Here is a 26237-nt window from a genome sequence, read left to right as displayed (position 1 = left end):
TTCTTTTTAATTTTTTTTATTTTTTTTAAAAGATTTTACTTATTTATTTGACAGAAAGAGATCACAAGCAGGCAGACAGGCAGGCAGAGAGATGGAGAGGAGGAAGCAGGCTCCCCGCAGAGCAGAGAGCCCGATGCGGGACTCGATCCCAGGACCCCGAGACCACGACCCGAGCCGAAGGCAGCGGCAGGGTAAGTTAGTGTGAGTTGGTTATCTAAGACTAAGAACTGAAAGTATTTTGACCAATATGCTCAGATTTGAGGGGATTTTGGAGTGTGGAGGAAACAGAAATCCTTTGGATGTTTTAAATTATTTGGAAAATTAGGATTTTAGAGAAGTTTCATGTTTATTTGGATAAAATTCCACGCTGAGACCAAGCAATATTAGGAGTCTGCTTTTTGAGAGTTGCAGAGGAAATTTGGAAAATCCTAAAGCATCTAAAGTAATTCAGCCATGAGTCCATCACTCAGAAGTAACCAGCCTTAATATTTTGATATCATTTCTTGTAGCCTTTCCCTCTTTGTATGTGTGTATATTTGTGATTGTGTAAATTATATAACAACAGGGGTGCCTGGCTGGCTCAGTTGGTTGGGCACCTGACTCTTGGTTTTGACTCAGGTCATGATCTAGGGGTTGTGGAATGGAGCGTTGATATGTTCTGCAGTCAGTATGGAGCCTGCTTGTCCCTCTCCCTCCTTCTGTTCCTCCCTCCATTCACATACATACACTCTCAAACAAATAAATAAAATCTTTAAAAATATAATATCAATACATCTGTTCTCTTTATGTATGTATGATATATATATATTACATTATATAGATACATACAGTTTTGTATTATTCTCTTTCAATGAACTTAATGTTATAAAATATTTTCAAATCTGTATATCAAAACTTTTTTTTGGTGGGGGTGAGCCTTCCCTGGTTTTAATAATAAAATAATAAATAATATTTTAATAATAATAAATTTTATATAATAATAAATTTTAATAATAATAAAATATTTAAATAACATTTTAATTTTGAAATTAAAATTATAATAAAATTGAATTTCTACCTATTCCTATTATGCAGATAAAGTGGTCAAGATTCTCTCTAGGCTTTAGAGCTTAGATTCAAACATTTGTCTATAAATAAATCCAGGCAGGTGTGAAAATGATCCCCTTGACTAGTGAAACAGTCCATGTGTTGGAATTGATAAAGGAGACAATGGTAAGGCACTTTGAATCCTTGACTCAGTTACTACCACCACCTACCCCGCTTTATGCCACCCACAACTAAGATGCTTAGTTTAAGTTGATTTTCAGATAAACAAAAGAATTTTTTCAGTATAAGTCTCCCAAACAATATTTGACCCATAGTAAAAAATTACATATTATTTTTGTGAAATTCAAATCTAACTGGGTGCCCCCCCCCTTTTTTTTTTTTTTTATTTGCTCAATCCAGCAACCCTATCCACAACTCCACTAAGTGCATCAGGCCGAAATAGAGATGGGTCTCAGAGTACTGTTAACGTGTTCCTCTCCAGTCCATTTCCAAAACTTCCTTGCAGGTTGTCAGTAATAGTTTAAAAGCCTGTGGTTAAAGTGACAGGCAATGAGCTCCTGACCTAAAGTGGTTATAGGAGGACTGCAAAAGAAGAAACAGGAAGGAAACATTCTGGATGTCGAATTGAGAGCACAGGTTCAAAGGTGACTCCAGATGGCTATACCATTAAGAGTGACAGGAAAATTAGGAGTCAAGATCAGTTTAAAATGCCATCAGAATATCAAGTTGGTGATGCAACATGGGGGCTTAAGTGGGTAGGAGAAGAATCCATGAAACAAGATGGGATAGGGAGGGAGACAAACCATAAGTGACTCTTAATCTCACGAAACAAACTGTGGGTTGCTGGGGGGAGGGGGGTTGGGAGAAGGGGGGAAGGTTATGGACATTGGGGAGGGTATGTGCTTTTGGGTAAATTGGAAGGGGAGATGAACCATGAGAGACTATGGACTCTGAAAAACAGTCTGAGGGGTTTGAAGTGGCGGGGGGGGGGGTGGGAGGTTGGGGTACCAGGTGGTGGGTATTATAGAGGGCACAGCTTGCATGGAGCACTGGGTGTGGTGAAAAAATAATGAATACTGTTTTTCTGAAAATAAATAAATTGGAAAAAAAAAAAAAAGAATATCAAGTTGGACATGATTAGCAGATAACTTATGCAACACTGATTCCATTTCCAAGCTTTTGCCTTATAACAAATTATTGAGGATTTGATTGGAACCACTTCAAAAAAGAATCATTCCTTTCTTTCTTCCTTCCTTCCTTCCTTTCTTTCTTTCTTTCTTTCTTTTTTTTTTTAACACTTGGAAGAACAAAAGACACAAAAGCTGGGTTGATGTATTCTTTCCTGCTTATCCTCCACTCCTCGCTGTCCCCTACATCAACTGAAATTAACAGGGGTTTTATTTATTTATTTATAGTTATTTTTAATGTATTTTAAGATTTTATTTATTTATTTGTGAGAGAGAGAGAGAGAGCGCACAAGCAGGGGGAGCAGCAGGCAAAGGGAGATGCAGGCTCCCTGCTGAGCAAGAAGCCCAATGCAGGACTAGATCCCAGGACCCTGGGATCATGGCCAGAGCCAAAGGCAGACGTTCAACTGATTGAATCACCCAGGTGCTCCTAAACAGGAGTTTGAAGGATTTATGTATTTATTTGAGAAGGGAGAAGAACCAAGGGAGATGGAGAGAGAAAATCTCAAGCAAACTCTGCCAAGCGGACGTGGGGCTCAATTCCACCATCTGGAAGTCATGACCTGAGCCAAAACCAAGAGTCAGACCCTCAAGTGACTACACCACCCAGGTGCCCTTCTAAACAGGGGTTTTAAGTAGGAGTGTTTCTAAAATGTATCTGAGTTCTGATAACAAAGATCCTTAATTTCAAAAAACATTAAAAATAGTCCTTGGAGCTCAATAAGGAATGTACTCACTATTAAGACAAAATGAGGTATTGTAAGATTAGGCCCCAGCTAGTGTGTGTGGCTATAATCAGTTTCACTTAACAGATTTATGTAACCAGAAAGCAACTACTGTGACTCATGGAAAGAACAGTGTTCCATACAACTATCTATTTTTCACCCACTTTCCCTCCCCAACAAAACCTGGCAATTAAATAAAATATTAATGCCTAATACAGGCATTATACGTATAGTTAAGGACAAGGGAGAAGGAATAATTTCACTTATATATATAATCTTTCTAGAGGACATTTTGGCAAAATTAACTAAGCATATTAAAAGTACTTATGCCGGGCGCCTGGGTGGCTCAGTGGGTTAAGCCGCTGCCTTCGGCTCAGGTCATGATCTCAGGGTCCTGGGATCGAGTCCCGCATCGGGCTCTCTGCTCAGCAGGGAGCCTGTTTCCCTCTCTCTCTCTCTCTCTGCCTGCCTCTTTGTCTGCTTGTGGTCTCTGTCTGTCGAATAAACAAATAAAATCTTTAAAAATAAAAAAATAAAATAAATAAAAGTACTTATGCCTATAACCTAGAAATTCCCATATAAAAAATTGAACTAAGAACAAAATCAGAACATGTACAAAGATGTTTATATAAAAGTATTTACAGAATTGGTATTTAGGATAAATACTAGAAATATTTTCAGTGTTCATTAACATCAGATTAAGCACATTATATTTTTTCAAATAATAAAATTTTATCTAGTCATTAACATACAGAGTAGTAAATGAGTCAGGAAAATATTCACAATGAATTACTATACTAAATTAAAAAATTATAATATATTATGCTCACTGTATTTTACAATTTTCTTAAAAATAATACATGCATATTTTCCTTCCTTTAATGATGCTTCCAAGGCCGAGGAATGGGAGGGATTATTTAAGGAAGGAGAATTTTGAAAAGAGGGGCCAAGATAGTGCCCTGAGAATGTTGAGATAAGCACCACAGTAGGCAAGAAATTAATGAAAGAGACTGAGAAAGTGTGGTCAGAACAGGTTAGAGGAAAATGGCAAGGCACTAAATGAAAGGTGTTTCATGAAGAGGCTGGTAACAAATACTTTTAAGTTCTTCATAATTTTGGAAAGACTACAAAAGGGGTAATGAAATACCTCATAAAAGATCAGGTGAAATGATGAATAAGTAAGATAATTAACAATGTTTTGGGAAAGGACATTTTAAGTAGAGCGTTAGAGAGATACACTGGATAATAAATAAGATAGTAGAAAAGATTGAGTATCTATAAAATCAAAGAACCAAGTGATATTTAAATCTTTCTACTACACTGTTATTTTATAATGGGGAAAACTTCAGAATTTAGGATATTAAGAGATATTTATTAAAATATAAAAAGTTAAAATTAAGAAGTAAATACATATATATTCATAGAAAAACTGGAGGATATGAAATATTATCTATCTGGCAAGATTACAAGTGATTCTTCTTTTCTTCCACCTACTTATATTTTCTAATTTACTACAAATACCATGTATTACCATTAAAATTTTAAAAATGTTCCATTTAACAAAAAAACTATTTAAATAAAATTAGATATTAGTACTGCATGCCTTTAAATCTCAAGCATGGTGGTGGAGAGAAAATCCTATTAAAACCATTTGCTTATTGACTTAAAAAAAACCTGAAGTAGACTAGCAGGAAAGAATTCAGTTCTTCAAATCCAGGAGACCACCTAAAATTTTTGAATTTGGAGAGGTGGTCTAAGTTTGAATTTATATAATTTTACCAAAAGATGGCCTCCAGCTTGAAGAACAATATTTTAAAAGTTTCTCTAAACTGCTAAGAAGATTTTTTTTTGGACATAAAAATTGCTCTTTAAATAACATTTGATGACTTATATGTAAAGGAACTAGAAACATACTTCTGCCTTTAAGGTGGAATGCTTTGCAAAATAGCTTTTAGGTTATACCTGACCATTTGAAAAAGAACTTTAAAAAGTGAAGCTAATCTAAGATGAAAGTCACTATAACTTGTAACTTGATGCAAACTATCTAAAGCAAAATTAACCATTTTTTACAAGATTGACATAAACCAAGTAGATTCTGCATGAATCTACTCTGTCCTAAATCAAATGAAAATGCTTTTAAACCAAACTATAATGATGCTTAAAATAGAAAGTTTCTTGAGGTTATGGGGAACCACAACCTTCTAGCCACCCAAAGAGCATTCTACAAGTAGGAATAAGAATCTATTTTGGGCGAGATATTTTGAGTTCAATTCTCAGCAATAATGCTGAAGTTATTCCTTTGGGCATTTTTGGGGTGGTGCTAGGAAGAACTAATACTGTGTGTGGTCTGCTTTCCTATAGTAATGACAAATGAATAAAAGGATCTCAGAAGGCAGGAGGATAATTAACTCAAATCCCATTTGCGGCAGTGTTCTCTGAGCAATGAAATCTTCACTGGATGCCACAACAGAATTACTTGGACTTATATTGTTAGTTTTAGTGGGTATCAATGTGATATCATGCCTGTGAAGTTTTTAGGAAGTACTAGTTATTCATTTTACACAACTGATCATCATTTGGTTTGGAGACATTCTCAAGATGGTGGCACTGGGAAATCCTGAACATACATGCTCCCACAGACACACCAAATTTATGGATAATACAGATCACTTATCTCTGAAAAATATTTGAAAACTAGATGCACTACTTCTCCACAACTAAGGAAAAAAAGACTGCATTAAGATGAGATAGAGGAGACAGAGATACAGTTTCACCAAAAATCCCACCCCCAGCATAGTGACACACAATAAGGAGGGATCTCATTAGTTTGGTGCTTTTTCCTGAAGAGAAAGGGGTTGGTGCTCCACATTAGGCACCCAATTCCTAGAATCTGCACATGAGAGATGAGCCTCCAAAATGGCTGGTTTAGAAAACAAACAGGCTGATGTCTAATGGACCCCAATTACTATGAGAAACAGAGATTCACATTTTGAAGAGCTATGTGCAGTCTCATGCTCAATATTCAATGAGAAAACAACAATTTGAAAATCACCTAGACTATACCTGAAGGCGATTCATTTGCCTTTTTTTTTTTTTTTTTTTAACATTTGCTAATTGAAATCTTCTGCTGAAGGGGCAGGAGATACCTGACATTCTCTTTGGGGGTGGAGACACTGGAAAATGTGACTTTGGCACTTAAGCTACCCTGCGATCATGAGCAGATGAGCTCAGACATAGTACCCTCCCATCACCTTACTAAAACAGGTGGAGGTGAGTGTTCACTGACTTACTGGAGCTGGAGTGTCTGGGAAGTTGTAGTACTCCACTGCTTCCTGGTTATGGCGTTGCATTCTCCTGCTCTCTAGTAAAATTGGCAATTGTGGGCAGTTGTGATACTCCTCCACTCACTGACTGGGGATGGAGAGTGTGAGTAGTTGAGGAGTTTTCCCACTTCCAGCCTGAAGCCAGTGTGTGTGCAAAGGCAAAGCACTCTTCTGCTACCTTTCTGAAGCCAGTGAGTGTGTTGTGCCCCCTATACTCTCCAGATGTCTAGCTACAGCCAATAGGTGGAGAGATTCCTCATAGGTATGCTTCCTTATTGCCTGGCCTTGGTGGGCATGGAAGCTGCCTTCCCTGAGCTCCATGGGGATGTGACAATTGGAAAGAGATCTTGGCTGACCACCACCATGATAGTACTGCACAGACGGGAGATTGAAATACAACCCCAGTATTCCTGTGAAAAATACCTGATTATGGCCTGGAACTATAGCCTTAAGGACAGAATCCAGGTTTCCCATACATGTAGAGGCTAAGGAGGCACTCTCAGAAAACATAAGTAGGGGGATGCCATCATTCTTGCACACACTTTACCCTTGTCGCAGCTCAACCTAACATCCCAGAAAGGAGCTTATAGACTTGCATGGAGACTCAGTTTTTGCATCTGTCACCTAGAGGACAGTTCCACATCCAATCTGGAGGCCAGGAGGGATTATGAAACATTAGATCAGATGGATTTAATAGATATATACAGAATATCCAATCAAAAAGCAGAATACACATTCTTCTCAAGTGCAATAAACATTCTTCAGGATAGATTACACATTATGCCACACACAAAAAAACCCTAAGTTCAAAAACACTGAATGAAAAATCAAATTTTTTGACCACAAAAAAAATCAAAATTTTTGACCACAATTTTATGAAAGTAGAAATCAGTTCCAAGAGGAAAACTGAAAAAAACTATGAATATCTAAAGATTAAACAGCAAGTTATCAAACAACTCCTGGGCCATATAATGAATAAAGGAGAAATTTAAAAAAAATACCTAGAGGGGTGCCTAGGTGGCTCAGTCAGTTAAGCTTCTAACTCTTGATTTCAGCTCAGGTCATGATCTCAGGCTCATTAGATTGAGCTCTGAATTGGGTTTCATGTTCAGTGGAGAGTCTGCTTAAGATTTTCTCCCTCTCCCTTTGCCCCTTCCCTTGCTCATGTGCACTCTTTCTCTTTCAAAGGTATAAATACATCTTTAAAAAATACCTAGAGACAAATGAAAAATGAAACAAAACATACAAAAATCTCTTGAGATACAGTAAAAGTGGTCTATGCAGGCCTACCTCAAGAAACAAGGAAACTCTCAAATAGACAATTTGACTTTACACCTAAAGGAACAAGAAAAAGAAGAATAAGTTAAGCCAAACTTAGTAGAAGATAGGAAATAATAAAGACAAGAGTGAGCATAAATGGAATGGAAACTAAAGAGACAATAGAAATGATCAGTGGAACTAAGGGGCTGGTTCATTGAAAAGATAAAATTAGCTGGTGGACTCATTAAGAAAAAAAGAGAGAAGGCTGAAATATAAAATTAGAAAAGACAGCAGTTACAACTGACATCACAGAAACACAAAGGATCATAAGAGAATACTACAAAAAATTATACACCAAAAAAATTAGAAAACTTAAAATGAATGTACAAATTCCTAGAAACTTACAATCTTCCAAGACTGAATTATGATGAAACAGAAAATCTGAATAGATGGAGTACTATAAAAAAGATTGAAACAGTAATCAAAAACTTCTCAACAAACAAAAGTCCAGGACCAGACAACTTTACTGGTAAATTTATCAAATATTCAAAGATGATTTGATCCTTAGCTTTACCAGACTCTTCCAAAAAATTGAAGAGGAGGGAATGCTTCTAACTTCATTTGAGAAATCCAGAATTACCCTGATACCAAGACCAGGTTAGGACACAAGGAAAAAGAAAATTATAGGCCAATATGCCTGATGAACTTCGGTGAAAAAATTTTCAACAAAATATTAGCAAACCAAATTCAACAACATTAAAAGGATTTTACACCATGATCAAGTGGGATTTATTCCTAGGGTGCAAGATGGTTTAACCTCTGCAACATCATGCTAACAAGAAGAAAGAAAAAAATTATGTGATCATCTCAATAGACTCATAAAAAACATTTGACAAAATTCAACATCCATTTATGATAAATGCTCTTACCAAAGTGGATATAGAGGGAACATACCTCAATATAATGAAGGTCACATATGACAAATACACAGCTGATACTCAGTGGTGAAAAACTTAAAAGATTTTCCTCAAAGATGAAGATGAAGACAAGGATGCCCACTTTTATTCAACATGATCTTAGAAGTCCTAGACATAGCAATTAGGCAGGAAGAAGAAATACAAATTGGAAAGAAAAAAAAAAACTGCAGAACTAACGAACAATTCAGTAAAGTTGCAGGATATAAACTTAATATTATACAAAAATCTGTTGCACTTCTACTCACTAATAACAAACTGTCAGACAGACTAAACAGGAAAACAGTCCTATTTACAATCACATCAGAAAGAATAAAATTCTTAGAGATAAATTTAACCAAAGAGGTGAAAGACCTGTACACTGAAAACTAAAAGACATTAATGAAAGAAGCTGAAGAAGACACAAATAAATGGAAAGGTATTCTATGCTCATGGATTAGAAGAATTATTATTGTGAAAATGTCCATAATATCTAAATCAACCTACAGATTCAGTGCAATTGCCATCAAATTTCAGTGGTGTTCATCATAGAACTAGAACAAATTATTCTAGAATTTAGATAGAACCACAAAAGACCTCTAATAGGTAAAAAAAAATCTTGAGATAGAAGAACAAAGTCAGAGTTCTCATGCTTCCTGATTTCAAACTACACAACAAAGATACAATAATCAAAGCAGTATGGTACTGTCATAAAAGGAGACACATAGATCAATGGAACAGAATAGAGACCCCAGAAATAGACCCATTCATGTGGCCAATTAACAACACAGGAGACAATAGTCTACAACGGGAAAGACAGTCTCTTCCATAAATAGTGTTGGGAAAACTGGACAACTATATGCAAAGGAATGAAACTGGGTAACCATCTAAAGAAAACCAGGAAACTAATGCAATAGGATACATAAACCTGTATGTTTATTGCAGCATTATTTACAAAAGCTAAGACAGGGAAACAACCCAAGTGTCTATTGGTAAGTGAATGGATAAAGAAGGTATCAGTGCGTGTGTTTGCGTGTGTGCATGCATGCATAATAAAATACTACTCAGCATTTAAAGAAGAATGAAATTTTGCCATTTGTGACAACATTAGGGGATCTTGAGAGTATTATATTAAGTGAAATAAGTCAGACAGAGAAAGTAAAATACTGCATATTTTAATTTACATGTGGAATCTAGAAAACAAAATAAAACAAACAAAACAACAACAACAAAAAAGGAAAACCCAGACTCAGATACAGAGAACAGATTGGTGGTTGCCAGAGGGTGGGGATTAGGAGGGTGTGAAATGGGTGAAATGGAAAAGTATACATTTCTAGTTTTAAAATAAATGAGTCATGGAGTATATAGTTAACAATATTGTATTAAATTTCTATGGTGACAGTAACAAGACTTATTGTGATTATCATCTTGCAACGTATACAAATGTTGAGTCACTATGTTGTACACCTGAAACTAATGGAATATATGCCAATTATATCTCAAAAAATTAAAAAAAAATTAAAAACAAACTAACAAAAAACACAACTACTTTCCCAAGTAGGTTATTCTTTAACTTACTGCATTAATCACTATTTATCATTGCCTAGTTTTATGGTTGCATATGATACTGCTGATTAGGTGTTTCTGAGCTAGTCTTGCTGTTAACAGCAGGGCTTATGATTGAGCTGTTCCTAGAGGAGATAACTTGACACATGGTTTCAACTTCCTTTCTCTAGCAGCTTGTGAAGCCAGCCAGTTGGGAGATTCCAGGTCTAGAGTGGAAATATAAGACTGCTATTCTTGCACTGAGCTTGGGTTCTGTTCTTATAGCAGAAATGAGCTTCTCACAACAGGGAATATATTATCTTAGAAGAGAGAAAGAAGGCAGGGGTGGTAGAGGTGGAAGGTTTCATGGAGGAAAATGTAAACTATGAAGTATAGAAAAATAATACAAAGATGATACTATCCATTGCATATGGGCAGCTATTGTGTAAGAATGGGGAGAACTCACTGATTGACTTGCATATGTAGTGTAGCATCTCTTCAAAATCTGACATTGTGGGCCCCTGGGTGGCTCAGTCTGTTCAGCATCTGCCTTCAGCTCAGGTCAGGAACCCAGAGTCCCGGGATGGAGCCCCATATCCGGCTCCCAGCTCAGTGGAGAACCTACTTTTCCCTCTTCCTCTCTGCTTGCTTATGTTCCCTCTCGCTCACTCTCCTCTCAAATAACTAAATAAAATCTTAAAAAAAAAACCTGACATTGTTGCAATAGTTGATTCTCTCAAGCTTCAATAATTTTTTTCCAAGATAAAAATAATAAAAAACACATTATTCCATTTCTGTGTCTCTTTGTAGGGATGAACAAATGACTGAACTGGAAAGAGTAAAAAATCTGGAGCTCTAATCTAGTTGTAGTGTCTGTTAGTTATATGATAGTAAGCAATTAGTTTACCCTCATTGAGCTTTAGTTTTTCTTATCTGTATAATAAAACATTTGGAGTAGATTATCTATATTGACTCTTGACGCTAACAATCTATTGTTTACAACTTTGGCTTCCCATCTGGAACACAGTGGTACTGTTCCCAACCCCATTACCTTAAAAGATTGACTGGGAATTTGGGTAAATTGGAAGGGGAGGTGAACCATGAGAGACTATGGACTCTGAAAAACAGTCTGAGGGGTTTGAAGTGGCGGGGGGTGGGAGGTTGGGGTACCAGGTGGTGGGTATTATAGAGGGCACGGCTTGCACGGAGCACTGGGTGTGGTGAAAAAATAATGAATAATGTTTTTCTGAAAATAAATAAATTGGAAAAAAAAAGATTGACTGGAAATATTTGATCTTCTTTTAGTTAATTTCCCTTGTTGCAACTCAGGACCCTTCTCAGAGTTTTTGACTGAAGTCTCTTATTTCAAGTATATCTGGTATATACGAGTATAGACTGAGAATAAAAATGATTTTCATATAATTAAAGAATGATTGGGTGAGAATTTATGACAGAAAAGTCATAGATTAAATATTTTTATTAAATAATTGAGTGATTCAGGACAAGACATTTTACCTCTTAGGAAGCAAATTTTATTTATTGAAAGAACATAACACATTCCCTACTTCCTCACAGAGCTTTGTAAATATTGGATGGGAGAGTGTTTAAGATACAAAAGTATTTTGAAAACATTAATTTTTATATATAAGGTGATATTCTGTAATATGTTTATTAAAGTAACAAAATATTTTGAGGAATTGTTGAAAACCTGGGGTTAAAACTGTTATATCCTGAAATCAGTAAGGTCAGAATTTACTGAAGAAAGAAAATTAAATACCTTGGCATGGTTTGTCTTTAAGTTTAACAAATATTTATTGAGTACCTGTTATATAGCAGGCAGTGTTCCCAATGTTTTGAATATGAGTGAAAAAACCAAAATGATCACTGCTCATGGAGCTTACATCCTGTTAGTTTTTAATAGCTGCTTAAGGAACACAAGTTATTTAAAAGTTTGAAATAATTGTTTTCAGAAGCAATAATAGATGAAGTGTAATTCTTAGCTACTTCTCCATTTTATTACATCTGAAAAAAATACTATGCCTTTCCCCAACCATCTGTTAACTTGTTAAATCACACATGTTCTCAAATAGCCTATGAATGGGTTGTATTAAATAACGTGAAAGATGGTGGTGTTCTCCTCTGGCTGGATTTTAGTGGGTCTCAGTGTCACAGGAAGATTATGTTTGGACAGTTGGAGGGTAGACCTACAAATATTTCTTTTACACCATGACATGTCACAATAAAATAAAAATAAAACAAATAAAGATATAGGTAAAAAGAAACTTTTTGTGGAATTACTAATTTGGTAATAGTTCCATCTTATTTAGGTAAATCATTTAAACACAGTGTTCAATTTGTCAATCCTTTAGATGGCATCAGACTATTAAGCATATTTTGTGTTATGCTTATTTGATTTGATTAGTTATGATAATTATGTCATATTAGTAGAGATCAATGGCATATAATTACCTCGGTTTCACAACATTTTAAAAAATACTTCATTAAATGATTTTTTTAGCAGATAGAGAAGTGATAACTCATTTTACTGAATGTTATGGATAGATGTTTTTTTCCTCCTAAAATTCTGACACACGTTCTCATTTATCAATCTTTTTGCCAAGAGCTAAGCAGCTGTACATATTTGGAAAATAAAAAGTAGAGCAACTTCCTTTTAAAAATTTTTTGGAAGTTGAAATTTCCTTAGCAAGCTCTGTGGTTCATATTGAAAATAAAATTTGATGGCTTTTTTAAAACTCTCTTTTGCTTTGTCGGTGCTTTGGCAATGAGTTGTGTTTATGTATTCCATTCTTGTTTTCCCTAGGGATTATATAAAAACGAGGCATCAATATTAATCTTGGTACTAATTACCTCAGAAGTTAATTCACTAATGGGTATTTGTTCATGAATTGATGTCCCAGAGTTAGCCCTGACATTCAAGATCTAGTACTTCATGAAATATTGTGGAAATATTTGTAAAATCTTAGGCATATTTTTTTCTGCCTCAAAAAGATTCCATCATACAGTGACAAAAAGGATGGCCAAGGAGGGATACAATTTTTCTAGCCTAAAGTCAAATAGAGATAAATCTGGCTTAATACATCGATAATAATGCCTCTTAAAATTTCAGTCCCAATTTTAATGTAGCTTTTATAAGAAAAAAAATGTGGAGTGATAATGGTAGATTATGCCTTTGCTTTTCTGATCAGTTATGAGGGGCAGTGAATGTCCATTCATTATTTTCCCTTTTGTACTAAATTTTGATATAGTTGATAAAGATTCTATAACTTATGATTTTTGTTATTACTGATTTCTTTTTTCACGGCAATCATGGGAAGTCAGTCAAGCTTAGCCAAATTCTCTCTCTCCCTCTCTCTCTTTTTTTTTTAACCTGGATCATATAATTGGAATATACTACAAGTCTCACTCTAACATTAGGGATCCATGATATATTTGAACATATGAATCCTGTGAATCTAGGAAGATCCTTAAGGATCTGTTTTTTAAGATTTCTGTGATAATTTTTCTTCTCTTAAAAATTTTTATGCATTAAGGAGCTACCATTTAGAAATTATCTCTGATTATCAGCTCATTTTGTGTTTGTAGTCCAATAATAATTATGACCTCCAGAGGGTATATAACTGATCAGAAAAATATCTAACTGATCAATCAACTTATTTTTTTTATATTGAGTACCTAAATATGTGATTTAACAGATTACTCTACCACTTTGGCCCTTTTGGTGTTATATTAACAAACTTAAACTGCAATTCCTCTATTGATATTTATCCTATGGGCCTATGTTTCTGGTTATTCATGATTTCTGTTAACTCTGTCTAAAGGACACAGTTGCAGCTGATGGTAATTTCATATAAGATGATAAATGCCAGATCAAAATATCCACACAAGCTGTAATATTTGTGTCATATCTGTGAACCCTGGGCCCAACCTGACCTTGAGTTTACCATTCCAGGCCAGTCAGCTGTTGAATCCCCAGGCAGATAATGGTCAATGTCAGTAAGCTGTAGATAGCCAGGCTGGGCCCGTGTCAGTAGAACAGCTTTTCTTGGAAAGGACTTTTTTGTTGTTGTTGTTCTTCTCTGGTAAATCTTATAGGCTCTCTGCAGCTTTGTAACTGTCATACCCCAAACTGGAAGTCTTCTATAAGAAAAAGACCTAGGGGGCAATTGAGTGATCACAGGTCTGGGTTGTAGCAATGGCAGATTCACAAGTGGCAAGGTTGATCCTTCGAAGAGAAAATCATGAGGTAGAAAAGGCTCAGGCAAAGAACAAAAGGAAGGGATGCAGAAAAAATCAAGAAGCAGGAAGTATGTAGGGAAGGGCAGGCTTTGGGTTAGCAGACCAGAGAGAGCAGGCACTAGAATTCTTCTACAGATAGGTCTCAGAGGAAGCAGTTTTCACTTGAAACAGAATCAGACACTTGTTTTGAAGTTGCATTTCAAAGCAAGTGCATTCAGTTAGAGCAGCGGTTTTAAACTGTAGGGTGCAGCAAAATCACTTGGAGGGACTCTTAAAACACAGATTGCTTACTGCCACCCCCAATCCCACCATTTCTAATTCAGTAGGTTTCAATGGAGGGCTGAGAATCTGCATTTCTAGCAAGGTCTTTGGTAAGAGTTCTCCTGCTGGTCTGAGAACCGCTAATATAGAGAGCATGTTATGTGAGGGACTTGGAAAGTTCTGTGGAGATTTTGAGGATACTAAATCCTGCCTGGCAAATGGCCAAATTTCTCCATGCTTTACTTCCCTCATTGACAAAGAGGAAATAATATCTACTTTGACTTTCTGAAGCAAAGATTAGAAATGACATCAGAATGGCTAGAATAACAAAGACAAGAGACAACAAGTGTGGGCAGGATGTGAAGTAAAAGAAATCCTTGTGTACTGTTAGTGGGAATGCAAGATGGTATAGCCACTGTGGAAAACAGTATAGAGTTTCTACCAAAAATTAAAAAATAGCACTGGGTGTGGTGAAGAGGTAATGAATACTGTTTTTCTGAAAATAAATAAATTGAAAAAAAAATTAAAAAATAGAATTGTTAGATAGTTCAGTTATTCCACTACTGGATATTTACCCAAAGGAAATGAAAACACTAATTTGAAAAGATACAGGCACCCCTATGTTTATTGCAGCATTATTTACATAGCCAGATATGGACACAAACCAAGTGTCCATTGATATATGAATAGATAAGATGTGGGATCTCCTTCTCTCTCTCTCTCTCTCTCTCTCTCTCACACACACACACAATGGAATATCATTCAGTTATAAAAAGAGGGAAATCTTGTCACTTGCAGCAATGTGGATAGATCTAGAGGGTGTAATGCTAAGTGAAATAAGTCAGACAGAGACAACTGCCATGTGATTTCACTTCTATGTGGAATTTAAGAAACAAAACAAAGAAATAAAGAAAAAAGGAGATAAACAAAAAACCAGACTCTCAAATGCAGAGAACAAACTGGTGGTTGTCAGAAGGGAGGTAGGTGGAGGGATGAGTGAAATAGATAAAGGGGATTAAGAACATATTTATCATCATGAGCACTAAGTAATGTATAGCATTATTAAATCATTATATTAAACACCTGAAATAAATTTAACACTGTATATTATACTTCAATTAAAAAAAGAAAAAAATTAAAAATGAGATATGCCAAGTACCTAACATGGTACCAGGTTCATATTAGCAATTCAAAATATGGTAGCTACAATAAGAATTCTAAATATGGTAGGTAAAATTAAAAGACGAAAATGAAGGGACCTAATTGCAACATTGAAATTTTCAGCACCTCTGGAATTTCTGAGGCTTCATAACTATATCCTGATAGTCTTTTTTGACTTCGTTTACTTCTAAGAAGTTTCTGAGAACAAATTTATTTTATTAAAATATATCTTGTATAGACCATTTCTTGCCACCCCATATCCAGTTATTTGAAAGCAGAATCTAAAGGGAAGAAAATGAATAGCTATTTTTCCTTTGAAAATAGTACAGAGTGGGGGGCAGAATTTTTTTCAGGTAAAGTCAAGTTTAAGTAGGAAAAGACTAGATTTTTAATCACAGTTGTTTTCTTTGTTTTACTGTGAACTCATCTTTTATTAAGTCTATTACTTATGGTCCTAATATTGTGATTGCTACATAACATTCTATTCCAAAATATAAGCACGAAAGGATGATTGCTTTTAATCCAAACACATGTTTTACTTTTTCAAAAAAATAAACTATTTACAAAGAATGATTTCTTCTGCCTCCACACCCCTCCAAGTCTCAAACTTTGTTTTCAGATTTCGAGCTTGTTATCAACAACTCGGTTCAAAGAGATTCTTTTCATTGTTCAGAATGACAACTGAAACAATTTGGAGGTTTTTGTGATTAAAGTACATGCACTCTTCAGCAACAGTGCTTACAAAATTAGTCTATTTTACTTTAGAAAGTGATTTCAAAGCCAGGGTTTTTGACTAACATTTTCTGAAATCACAGACCATGGTTGTATGAAGTTCCAGATGTTTTCTGGTTTTGTTATAATTGGGAAGAAGAATAAACAAGAACACCTGAAAGACACTGGGCTTTGAATGAGAAGCTATGACTGTCTGCACAAAACTAGAACTTTAAGTTCTAACATGTTCAGATTTGTTCTTTAGATATTGAGATATAAGTCTCAGTCTATCATGGATGTTTTAAGGTACCAAAGCAGCAAGACAAATAAGTTAATGTGCGTACTCTGCCCATTCATTCAATACTTATTATTAAACACTTTCAAGGGTATAGACACTGTTCTAAGATTGGATTTATACGTTTTGTGGGTATAAACATATTAATCAAAATTTTCATTATGTTCATTCATTTATTCCACACTTATGGACAATTTATCTTATACCAAGCACTATTCTAGTTTCTGGATTACAAAGATAAATAAAGCACGACACTTGCTTTCCAGGAGTTTATGGTGTAACAAGGAGAGACACCTGAGCAATTAGTTAATTAAACAAATATTTAAGGAGCATTCATTATGGGTCAGACAATGAGCTGGGACTGAAGGATATCCTATAGCAGCACCCAGTCAAGCAAGAGTCTTCCCTCACGAAGCCCTCATGTTCTAGGGAAGAGGACAGAGAATGAGCAAGTAAACAAATCAACACATAGTATGTCCTATATATGGCAGAATGAGATAATGTGATCTAGAGTAATCGAGGAGGGACTACTCTATGTAAGTATCGCGGACAATTCTATAGGTTATATTAAGCAGAGACCTGAGGAAGGACAATGAGAATGCCACATGGGAGCTAGGACAAGTTATAGAGGAAGAATAAGGGCAATTTGGAGTGTCTGAGGAGTATAAGGATTCCTGTATTGTTGGAGAATGATGAGGTATTGGGGTTTGGGGGTAGTGATCTGAGATGAGGCTGGAGAGGCAAGACAAGCCAGATCCTACAGAGCCTTGCAGGTCACAGAAGGACTTTTAGGTTGGATTTCTAAAACAACAGGAACATATTAAAGGACTTAAAGTGGGTTATTGATCTAATCTGATAGCATTTTTAAAAAGATCACTGCCTCAAGTATGGCTTGGACAGGAAGAAGGGAAATAAGTTAGGAGAGTGTTGTAACCGACAGCTCCAGAAATGATGTTGGCATGGATTGAGATGAGTGGTTGTAAAAGAGATGAGAAGAAGTGGGTAATTTAAAATAACCTTTAGAAGTAGAACTAATGCTGTCTGCTGATGGATGGAATGCAAATTGGTATATCCACTCAAGTGTTTATCTGTGTTATGCCAAACGGCCCAAATGATAGAATGGCAAATCCTTCTCAGAGTGTGGGGAGCACCAGAAAAGTCTTGAAACAAGATGGTAACACTTGAGCTGAGACTTTAGGATGAGTTTGTGACCATAGGCCGTGAGGGGATGTGCAGAGAAGGGTAACTGGAATGAGTGAAGGGAGAAGAAGGATGGGAGGGCAGTGAGTGCGAGTGGACATGGAAGGGCAGAGTCAGCTGCTGCAGGTCACACTGAAGAGGTTAAGTGTCATCTGGAAAGGATACAGGGACACTCACTACCTGGAAGAAGATGACATAATGGTAACAAGGGAAAAGAGTAGTAAATTTTCCTATCAGTAGGGAATCTTTTGAACTTAGTATTAAGCTCAGTTGTTGATGAGTTTTGAATACTATTAGTTTAAATATTGTATTCTTAGATTTTTATAGTATGTAAATTTTAAGTTCCCTTGGTTGCTAATGTTCTCCTAGCATACTGCCCTTTACCAATGAGTAATATTTACTCTGGCAAGAAAATCAACTTCGTTATTTGTGGCAAGTAAATATAGTACAAGGACAGCATAGGTCCTTTATATAAATTAAAATACCTTTCTTTTACAACTTACTCCCGAATTTCATTATACCAAGCCAGATGCTAATTGAACATTAACATTGATGAGCTCAGAATGTATTTTGTATTTTCTTCCCTTGCTCTGTAGGTGTAGTTCTGATCATTGAAATGACCACAGTAGTTTGAAATCTTCCAATTTTATAGCTAACTAATTTCTGATATCCTTAAGACTTTTTTTTTTGATAAGAGGTGTTTTTCCCATTTCTAAAATATAAAGGTAAACTTAAGTCTGTTATGTTGTATGAAAGTTTCTCAATGGACAATTTTGAAAGGAATTGTATGTGAAAATGGGATTATGTCATAAATTGCCGTGAGACTGTAATGAGGTAAAAGTGTTTTGTACCACAAAAGCTACAATCATATTCATTTCAGCATGACCAGCATGTCAAGCACTTTCAAGGTAATGAATGTATTCCAGAAGATTGTATTTTTTCCACACTTTAAATAGCATGAAGATGGTTGAAACAATTTGCTGTGGCATCAAAGGCATTGTGATGGGCGTTTCCCTCATAATTCTGAGGCAGAATTTAGCTTTGGCAAAGAGTGGGTATTTTAATGAATACTAGCTTACATTTTTCTTGGCATTAAGTTTATATAGGGCCATATTTCTCCCCCTTTGGAAAAAGATACAAAAATGCAAAAAATGACTATAATGGTTAACCAAAATGAATGTCCATGGCTGCTAGGTATTTTAAAGAACATCAGGTAGCATTTTGTGAAAGATTTAGTGACTGGTTACTACCATGTGGGTGTTGTTTAAGTGAGAGAAACAATTTTGAAAATGCCGGTAATTTTTTTGAAGAACTTTACTACATACAAATGGAAAATTTCTGAAGAGTATTATATCTACAAAAGTTATGGAAGTAGTGAGAAATTTTGACTTGCTGGTATTCTGACCTGCTACATTTGGGCACAAAAAGAGCTACCATTCTTTCAAGTGGTAAATACCTGAGTTTCCCCAAGTGATAACCTAGGCAGCCTTGTTGACTCCATAATCCCACCTGGGACTACCTTTATATGATATTTAGGCCATTTAAGGAAACAGGCTTAATGTCAACCCAAGTAAAGATTTTATTATAAATTTGAGACTTTAGGTTGTCTCTAATTCTAGTCTTATGAAAAAATGGAAGAATATATTCTTATTTTTTCAGAGAAGCAAACACATGCCGTATGGGTATGAGGGACAAAATTCTTTCCAAGATGATGCACTTATTGTACAAAAATCATTTTAGGGAATTCTTATGGCCTTTTTGTGAAGTATCCTACATCATAATCTTTATATATTCAGTCCTATTGTATCCTGACATTTGGTATTACTTTTCAAATTAGTTTAAGCTGTAATTTATTTATTTATTTACTTTTGAGAGAAAGAGAGAATGCATGATTGGGGCAAGGGGGTAGGGAGAGACAGAGGGAGAGGGGGAGAAGGAGAATCAAGCCAGATTCACACCCAGCATGGAATTCTATTGATCATGGAAGCTCAGTCTTGCAACCCTGAGATCATGAGGTGAACTGAAATCAAGAGTCAGAGCCTTAACTGACTGAGCCACCCTGGCACCCCAGTTTAATATGTGATTTTAATTATGGTCTTAATTGTTTATAACAATTTTACTTGAGAAATTTTGTGAACCCAATGGTATTTTAGTTTATATAGAGCCCATGTGAAGGTTAGAAGTATAATTTGAAGCATAAGCATTCACATTTTGTCAGTTTGTAATGAGGTACACGGTGTAGCATTATTATGATGTAACACCTTCCTCAGGTAGGATAAACAAACAAGCAAATTAAATAAACAAGTGTTCTTGCAGCATCTTCCATGTGTTGAGACGGTACTCAGTGCTATTGGAGAAGGAATTAGCACCAAGTTGCCTTTCCCTCTGTCAAGGAGCTTCTAAAGTACTAGGTCATATTTTCTTATATTAACTGAATATAATAAGGTGGGTATGGTAAGTGGCATCAGGATAATAAAATGTCAAGGGGTTTTAGAAGTGAAAGACATCACAGTGGTTGAAGGGGAGTGACGTTGGGATAGCATTTTAAATGGGACTTGAAAGATTGAAAAGATTTCAACTATTATCAGGAAGAATACATTTCAGATGGATAAGCAGAGGTGGAAATGTCCAGGGCATAGTATAAAAGAATAAGTGGGTGGGTTTTGCTGAAACAGGTTCTGTAGAGGGTAGGATGAGGCTGGAGCAGAGGGCTGGGTTTCCTGTGGAAGGCTTTGACTAGGACACAGATGGATCCTTAATTCCCTAATCAGTAGGGACACTAATGGTTTTTCAGTTGGTAGTGACACGATCAGTTTTTTAGACAGATTAAAATCTCCAGGAGTATTCAGGAAAAACAATTTTGTCAAGGAAATCACTGGAAGCATTAAGACTGCATAGGAGTTTTTTGCAATAATCTTGGTGAGTAGCAAGGATCAGATGGCATCAGGAAGATGGGAAACTGGATATTGATCCAAGCAGTCCTAAGAATTTGGCTATGGGAAGTTCGGATTCACAAATGCTGTGACCTCTTTTCCTTTTATGTTCAGAATTTGCTTTTACTTTAATAAACCCACTTCTATAAAAATTTCATGTCCAAGTAGAAATAAATTCCTTGTAAAACAAACTAAACCCTCCAGTTTGTGCACAAAACTTAAAAAGGAAAATAGTGAAAAGATGTTATAACTTATCAATTTAATCTGTTCTTTGGTGGGTACTGAGCAAAAAATGATAAAAGTATCAGTAATGTGGATAATTAATCGAATCAATGCATTTTTGTACTATTATGCCTATTGGTTTAAATGTTAAGGATTAAAACAAATTTGGCTTTAAAAAAAAAAGATTATATTTATTTGACACACAGAGATAGAGAGGGAGATTGCGAGCAGAGGAGAAGGGTAAAGAGAGAAGCAGATTCTTTGCTGAGCAGGAAGCCTTTCTTGGAACTTGATCCCAGGACCCAGCGATCATGACCTTAGCCAAAGGCAGACACTTAACTGACTGAGCCACCCAGGCACCCAACAAATTTGTCTGTTTTTATAATACTTCTTAAACAATTACAATTTTTCTCCTCACTGGGAAAATTTCGACTCATAAGCTCTCAATAAAGATTTCAAGTATAGATAAGGATGAGTAGCATATTTCAATATGTACTGAACACTTGAAAAATTATTTAAAAAAGTAAATAAAATAAAACCTTATCTTTGTATTATAGGAGCTTTCCCAACAAAGAAAAAAAAAAACAACAAACATTGACAAGGAAGTTCAGTTTTTTTTAACTTTTATGAATCAATAAGATGTAAATGTCATCCATATTAAATCCAAAGTACACATTGTATTTCCTTATAATTTTTTCTGTGAACTCTGTTTATGTCTTTTGGCTCACAAGTTATATATACATATTTGTATTTGTATTTAGTATTTGCTGTCTAAAATGGAAAGCCTTATTTGTTAGCATAACAACATCATTTCTCAAATTATATCTTGACATTTACTCTGAAGCACTTGTCCCTTGGTCAATCTATTTCATAATAAAACCTTAGCCAAAAATTTATTTTCGCTTTTGTTTCCTTTGCCTTTGGAGACATATCTTGAAAGAAGTTGTTGTGGCCAATATCAAAGAGGTTACTCCCTATATTCTCCTCTAGGATTCTGATGGATTCCTGTCTCACGTTGAGGTCTTTTATCCATTTTGAGTTTATCTTTGGTCGAGTTTCATTCTTCTCCATATAGCTGTCCAGTTTTCCCAGCACCATTTATTGAAGAGACTGTCTTTTTTCCACTGTATATTTTTTCCTGTTTTGTCAAAGATTAATTGACCATAGAGTTGTGGGTCCATATCTGGGCTCCCTACTCTGTTGCACTGGTCTATGTGTCTGTTTTTATGCCAGTACCGTGCTGTCTTGGTGATCACAGCTTTGTAGTAAAGCTTGAAATCAGGTAACGTGATGCCCCCAGTTTTATTTTTGTTTTTCAACATTTCCTTAGTGATTCGGTGTCTCTTCTGATTCCATACAAATTTTAGGATTATTTGCTCCAGCTCTTTGAAGAATACCGGTGGAATTTTGATCGGAATAGCATTAAAAGTATAGATTGCTCTAGGCAGTATAGACATTTTAACAATGTTTATTCTTCCAATCCAAGAGCATGGAATGGTCTTCCATCTTTTTGTATCTTCTTCAATTTCTTTCATGAGTGTTCTGTAGTTCCTTGAGTACAGATCCTTTACCCATTTGGTTAGGTTTATTCCCAGGTATCTTATGGTTCTTGGTGCTATAGTAAATGGAATCGATTCTCTAATTTCCCTTTCTGTATTTTCATTGTTAGTGTATAAGAAAGCCACTGATTTCTGCACATTGACTTTGAACTTTTGGGACTTCACCAAAATCAAAAGCTTCTGCACAGCAAAGGAAGCTGTCAAGGAACAGTCAAAAAAAACAAAGACGCAACCCACGGAATGGGAGAAGATATTTGCAAATGACAGTACAGACAAAAGGTTGATATCCAGGATCTATAATGAACTCCTCAAACTCAACACACACAAGAGGTAATCATATCAAAAAATGGGCAGAAGATATGAACAGACACTTCTCCAATGAAGACATACAAATGGCTATCAGGCACATAAAAAAATGTTCATCATCACTAGCCCTCAGGGAGATTCAAATTAAAACCACATTGAGATATCACCTTACACCAGTTAGAATGGCCAAAATTAACAAGACAGGAAACAACATGTGTTGGAGGGGATGTGGAGAAAGGGGTGCCCTCTTACTCTGTTGGTGGGAATGCAAGTTGGTGCAGCCTCTTTGGAGAATAGTGTGGAGATTCCTCAAGAAATTAAAAATAGAACTTCCCTATGACCCTACAATTGCACTCCTGGGTATTTACCCCAAAGATACAGATGGAGTGAAAAGAAGGGCCATCTGTACCCCAATGTTTATAGCAGCAATGGCCACAATCGCCAAACTGTGGAAAGAACCCAGATGCCCTTCAATGGGTGAATGGATAAGGAAGATGTGGTCCATATACACTATGGAGTATTATGCCTCCTTCAGAAAGGACAAATACCCCACTTTTGTATCAACATGGACGGGACTGGAAGAGATTATGCTGAGTGAAATAAGTCAATATGCTGAGTCAATTATCATATGGTTTCACTTACTTATGGAGCATAACAAATAGCATGGAGGACATGGGGAGTTAGAGAGGAGAAGGGAGTTGGGGTAAATTGGAAGGGGAGGTGAATCCTGAGAGACTGTGGACTCTGAAAAACAATCTGAGGGGTTTGAAGTGGCGGGGGGGTGGGAGGTTGGGCTACCAGGTGGTGGGTATTATAGAGTGCACAGATTGCATGGGCACCGGGTGTGGTGAAAAAATAATGAATACTATTATGCTGAAAATTAATTAATTTTTAAAAAAAGGCCTTAGCCAAGGTAGCACAAATTGTTGTAAAGTTTTTAAAAAGTGCATTGCAATAAAAAGGTACAAATTTGGTTTTTTTTAATTTTTTAATTTTTTCAGCGTAACAGTATTCATTATTTTTGCCACACCCAATGCTCCATGCAATCCGTGCCCTCTCCAATACCCACCACCTGGATCCCCCAACCTCCCACCCTGCCCCTTCAAAACCCTCAGATTTTTTTTCAGAGTCCATAGTCTCTCATGGTTCACCACCCCCTTCCAATTTCCCTCAAATCCCTTCTCCTCTCCATTTCCCCTTGTCCTCCATGCTATTTGTTATGCCTAGAATTCTCAAATTTCAAGTAGATAATAAACTGTGTACATCAGAATAATATATATTTCTTTAATTTGATGAAAGCATAGTAAACACTTGAATGAATATGTAGAACACACCTATAAAGGTACATGGTTCAGCAGGGAAGTCCATTTCTCTCTCTCCCTCTGCGCCCTACCCCCATATGTGTGCACGTACTCTCTCTCTCTCATTCTCAAATAAAAAAGAACATATTAGCTATGTGGCATATTTTCCTTTGCACCAGTTTGCTCTCACTTTAATTTTGTAAATTGCTTCAGTGCAGGGGCATATTAACAAGATGTTTGTCCATGGGACCTGTGTTGTAGCCTTCCTGCCCTGCCCCTGTGTGAATTAGGGGCAGTTTCCCTTCAGCACTAGGATGAGTTTCATAGTATACACAATACCTCTGAAACTAAGGCTTCTTGTACCACCTGAGTTTCAGTTGCCTTTCTACATCTACAGGATCTACTGCTGCCTTTCTTAGTTCATTTCCCTGAGCTTGCTACCTTATGTACTCAGTGACAGTTGAAAGGTCATCCATGTTTATCTGGACTCTAATTTTTCTGTTCTCGACAAGCTCTGTCTGTTTGCTCACATGTCCTAGATGTAGTTGAGGAATGCTGTGGACTGAAATGCCATTTCCAGATGGTCTGTTCTCACTAAATCAGTCAAAATAATAAGAAATTTCCTAGTCTCCAAGATACTATTGATTATAAAATATATCTTCAGTGGGAGGTGGGGGATAGGGAGAGGGTGGTTGTGTTATGGACATCGGAGAGAGTATGTACTATGGTAAGTGCTGTGAAATGTATAAGTCTGATAAGTCACAGACCTGTACCCCTGGGGCTAATAATACAGTATATGTTAATAAAATATATATATATATCTTCAATGTAGGAACTTTATGTTAAATATAGTCAACAATGTTATTATAACTATACATTTATTTATTTAGTATTTCTTATTATTTATTTGTTCTCAGAAGGCCTCTTTGCTAGTGCCGTAGTTGATGCCTTCTTTCATAATCCATGCCAGATACATGATTTCTGAGGATTAACAAATTATTTGGGAGATATAAAAGTATACTCTTAGCTTAATATAAGAAGAATTGACTTGTGGCAGACTAGTACTTTGAGACATTTTAGAATATGTAAGGTGCTTTTGCAACAATCATTCCCTCAATTCAGAGTAGAGACGTGAATTTTTCCTTTGATGGGAGAGTCATCTGGAATCTAAATCTGCCAGACTGTTGAAATCTGAGATTAAATATGGTGATGGAAGCTTTCAAAGTAATATTAAAATGAGGCAATCTGGGTAGCTCAGTTGGTTAAGCACCTGCCTTTGGCTCACGTCATGATCTCAGGGTCCTGGGATCGAGCCCCGCATTGGGCTTCCTGCTCAGCAAAGAGTCTGCTTCTCCCTCTGCCTCTGTGATCCTTCTCTCTCTGTGATAGCTTATGTTCTGTATCAAATAAATAAAATCTTTAAAAAAATATGAGGCAGTCTGATAGGTTAGCTTGATCCCCTCTCTAGTGAGGTCAAACACTCCAATTTACTGGGGACTAAGCTTTCAGTGCTGAAATTGACAAAGTCCCAAACAAGTGGGAGAGTTGGTTATGCAACCTACTTTACTTTTTACTGCTTTTTGTCTTTAGACAGAGGCTAAGGGGTCAGGGAAGGGTGAAAAAGCTGAGGTAAAGACAATGAGGGTTTCTGCTACCAAAGTAATTTAGAGAACAGGTAGAAATATAATTGGGTTCCACCCCCCCCCTTTTTTTTTTCAGGGGAATTGGAGAGTATAGATGTAAATCACACTCTATTTTGCCAAAATTTCTAATATATGAAATTCCAGCAGTTGAGCATCACTCCATGAGGTCTTGGGGAGATATCAAGAGTGATCCATTGAAAGGGCAGTGGAAGAGAAAGAAAACAAGCATCCTGCCTTGCATATAGATTAGAAATGTTGGAATGTTTTGTTCCTATAGGCTGATGTGGTAGAACACCAAGTATCTTAGGGGTATATTAGTCAGGGTTCTCCAGCGACACAGAACCCATA

This window comes from Neovison vison, chromosome 1 (genome assembly GCF_020171115.1).
Source record: "Neovison vison isolate M4711 chromosome 1, ASM_NN_V1, whole genome shotgun sequence".
In the NCBI taxonomy this organism is placed as follows: domain Eukaryota; kingdom Metazoa; phylum Chordata; class Mammalia; order Carnivora; family Mustelidae; genus Neogale; species Neogale vison.
The sequence above is the reverse complement of the archived record's forward strand: the minus strand, read 5'-3'. Positions refer to the sequence as shown.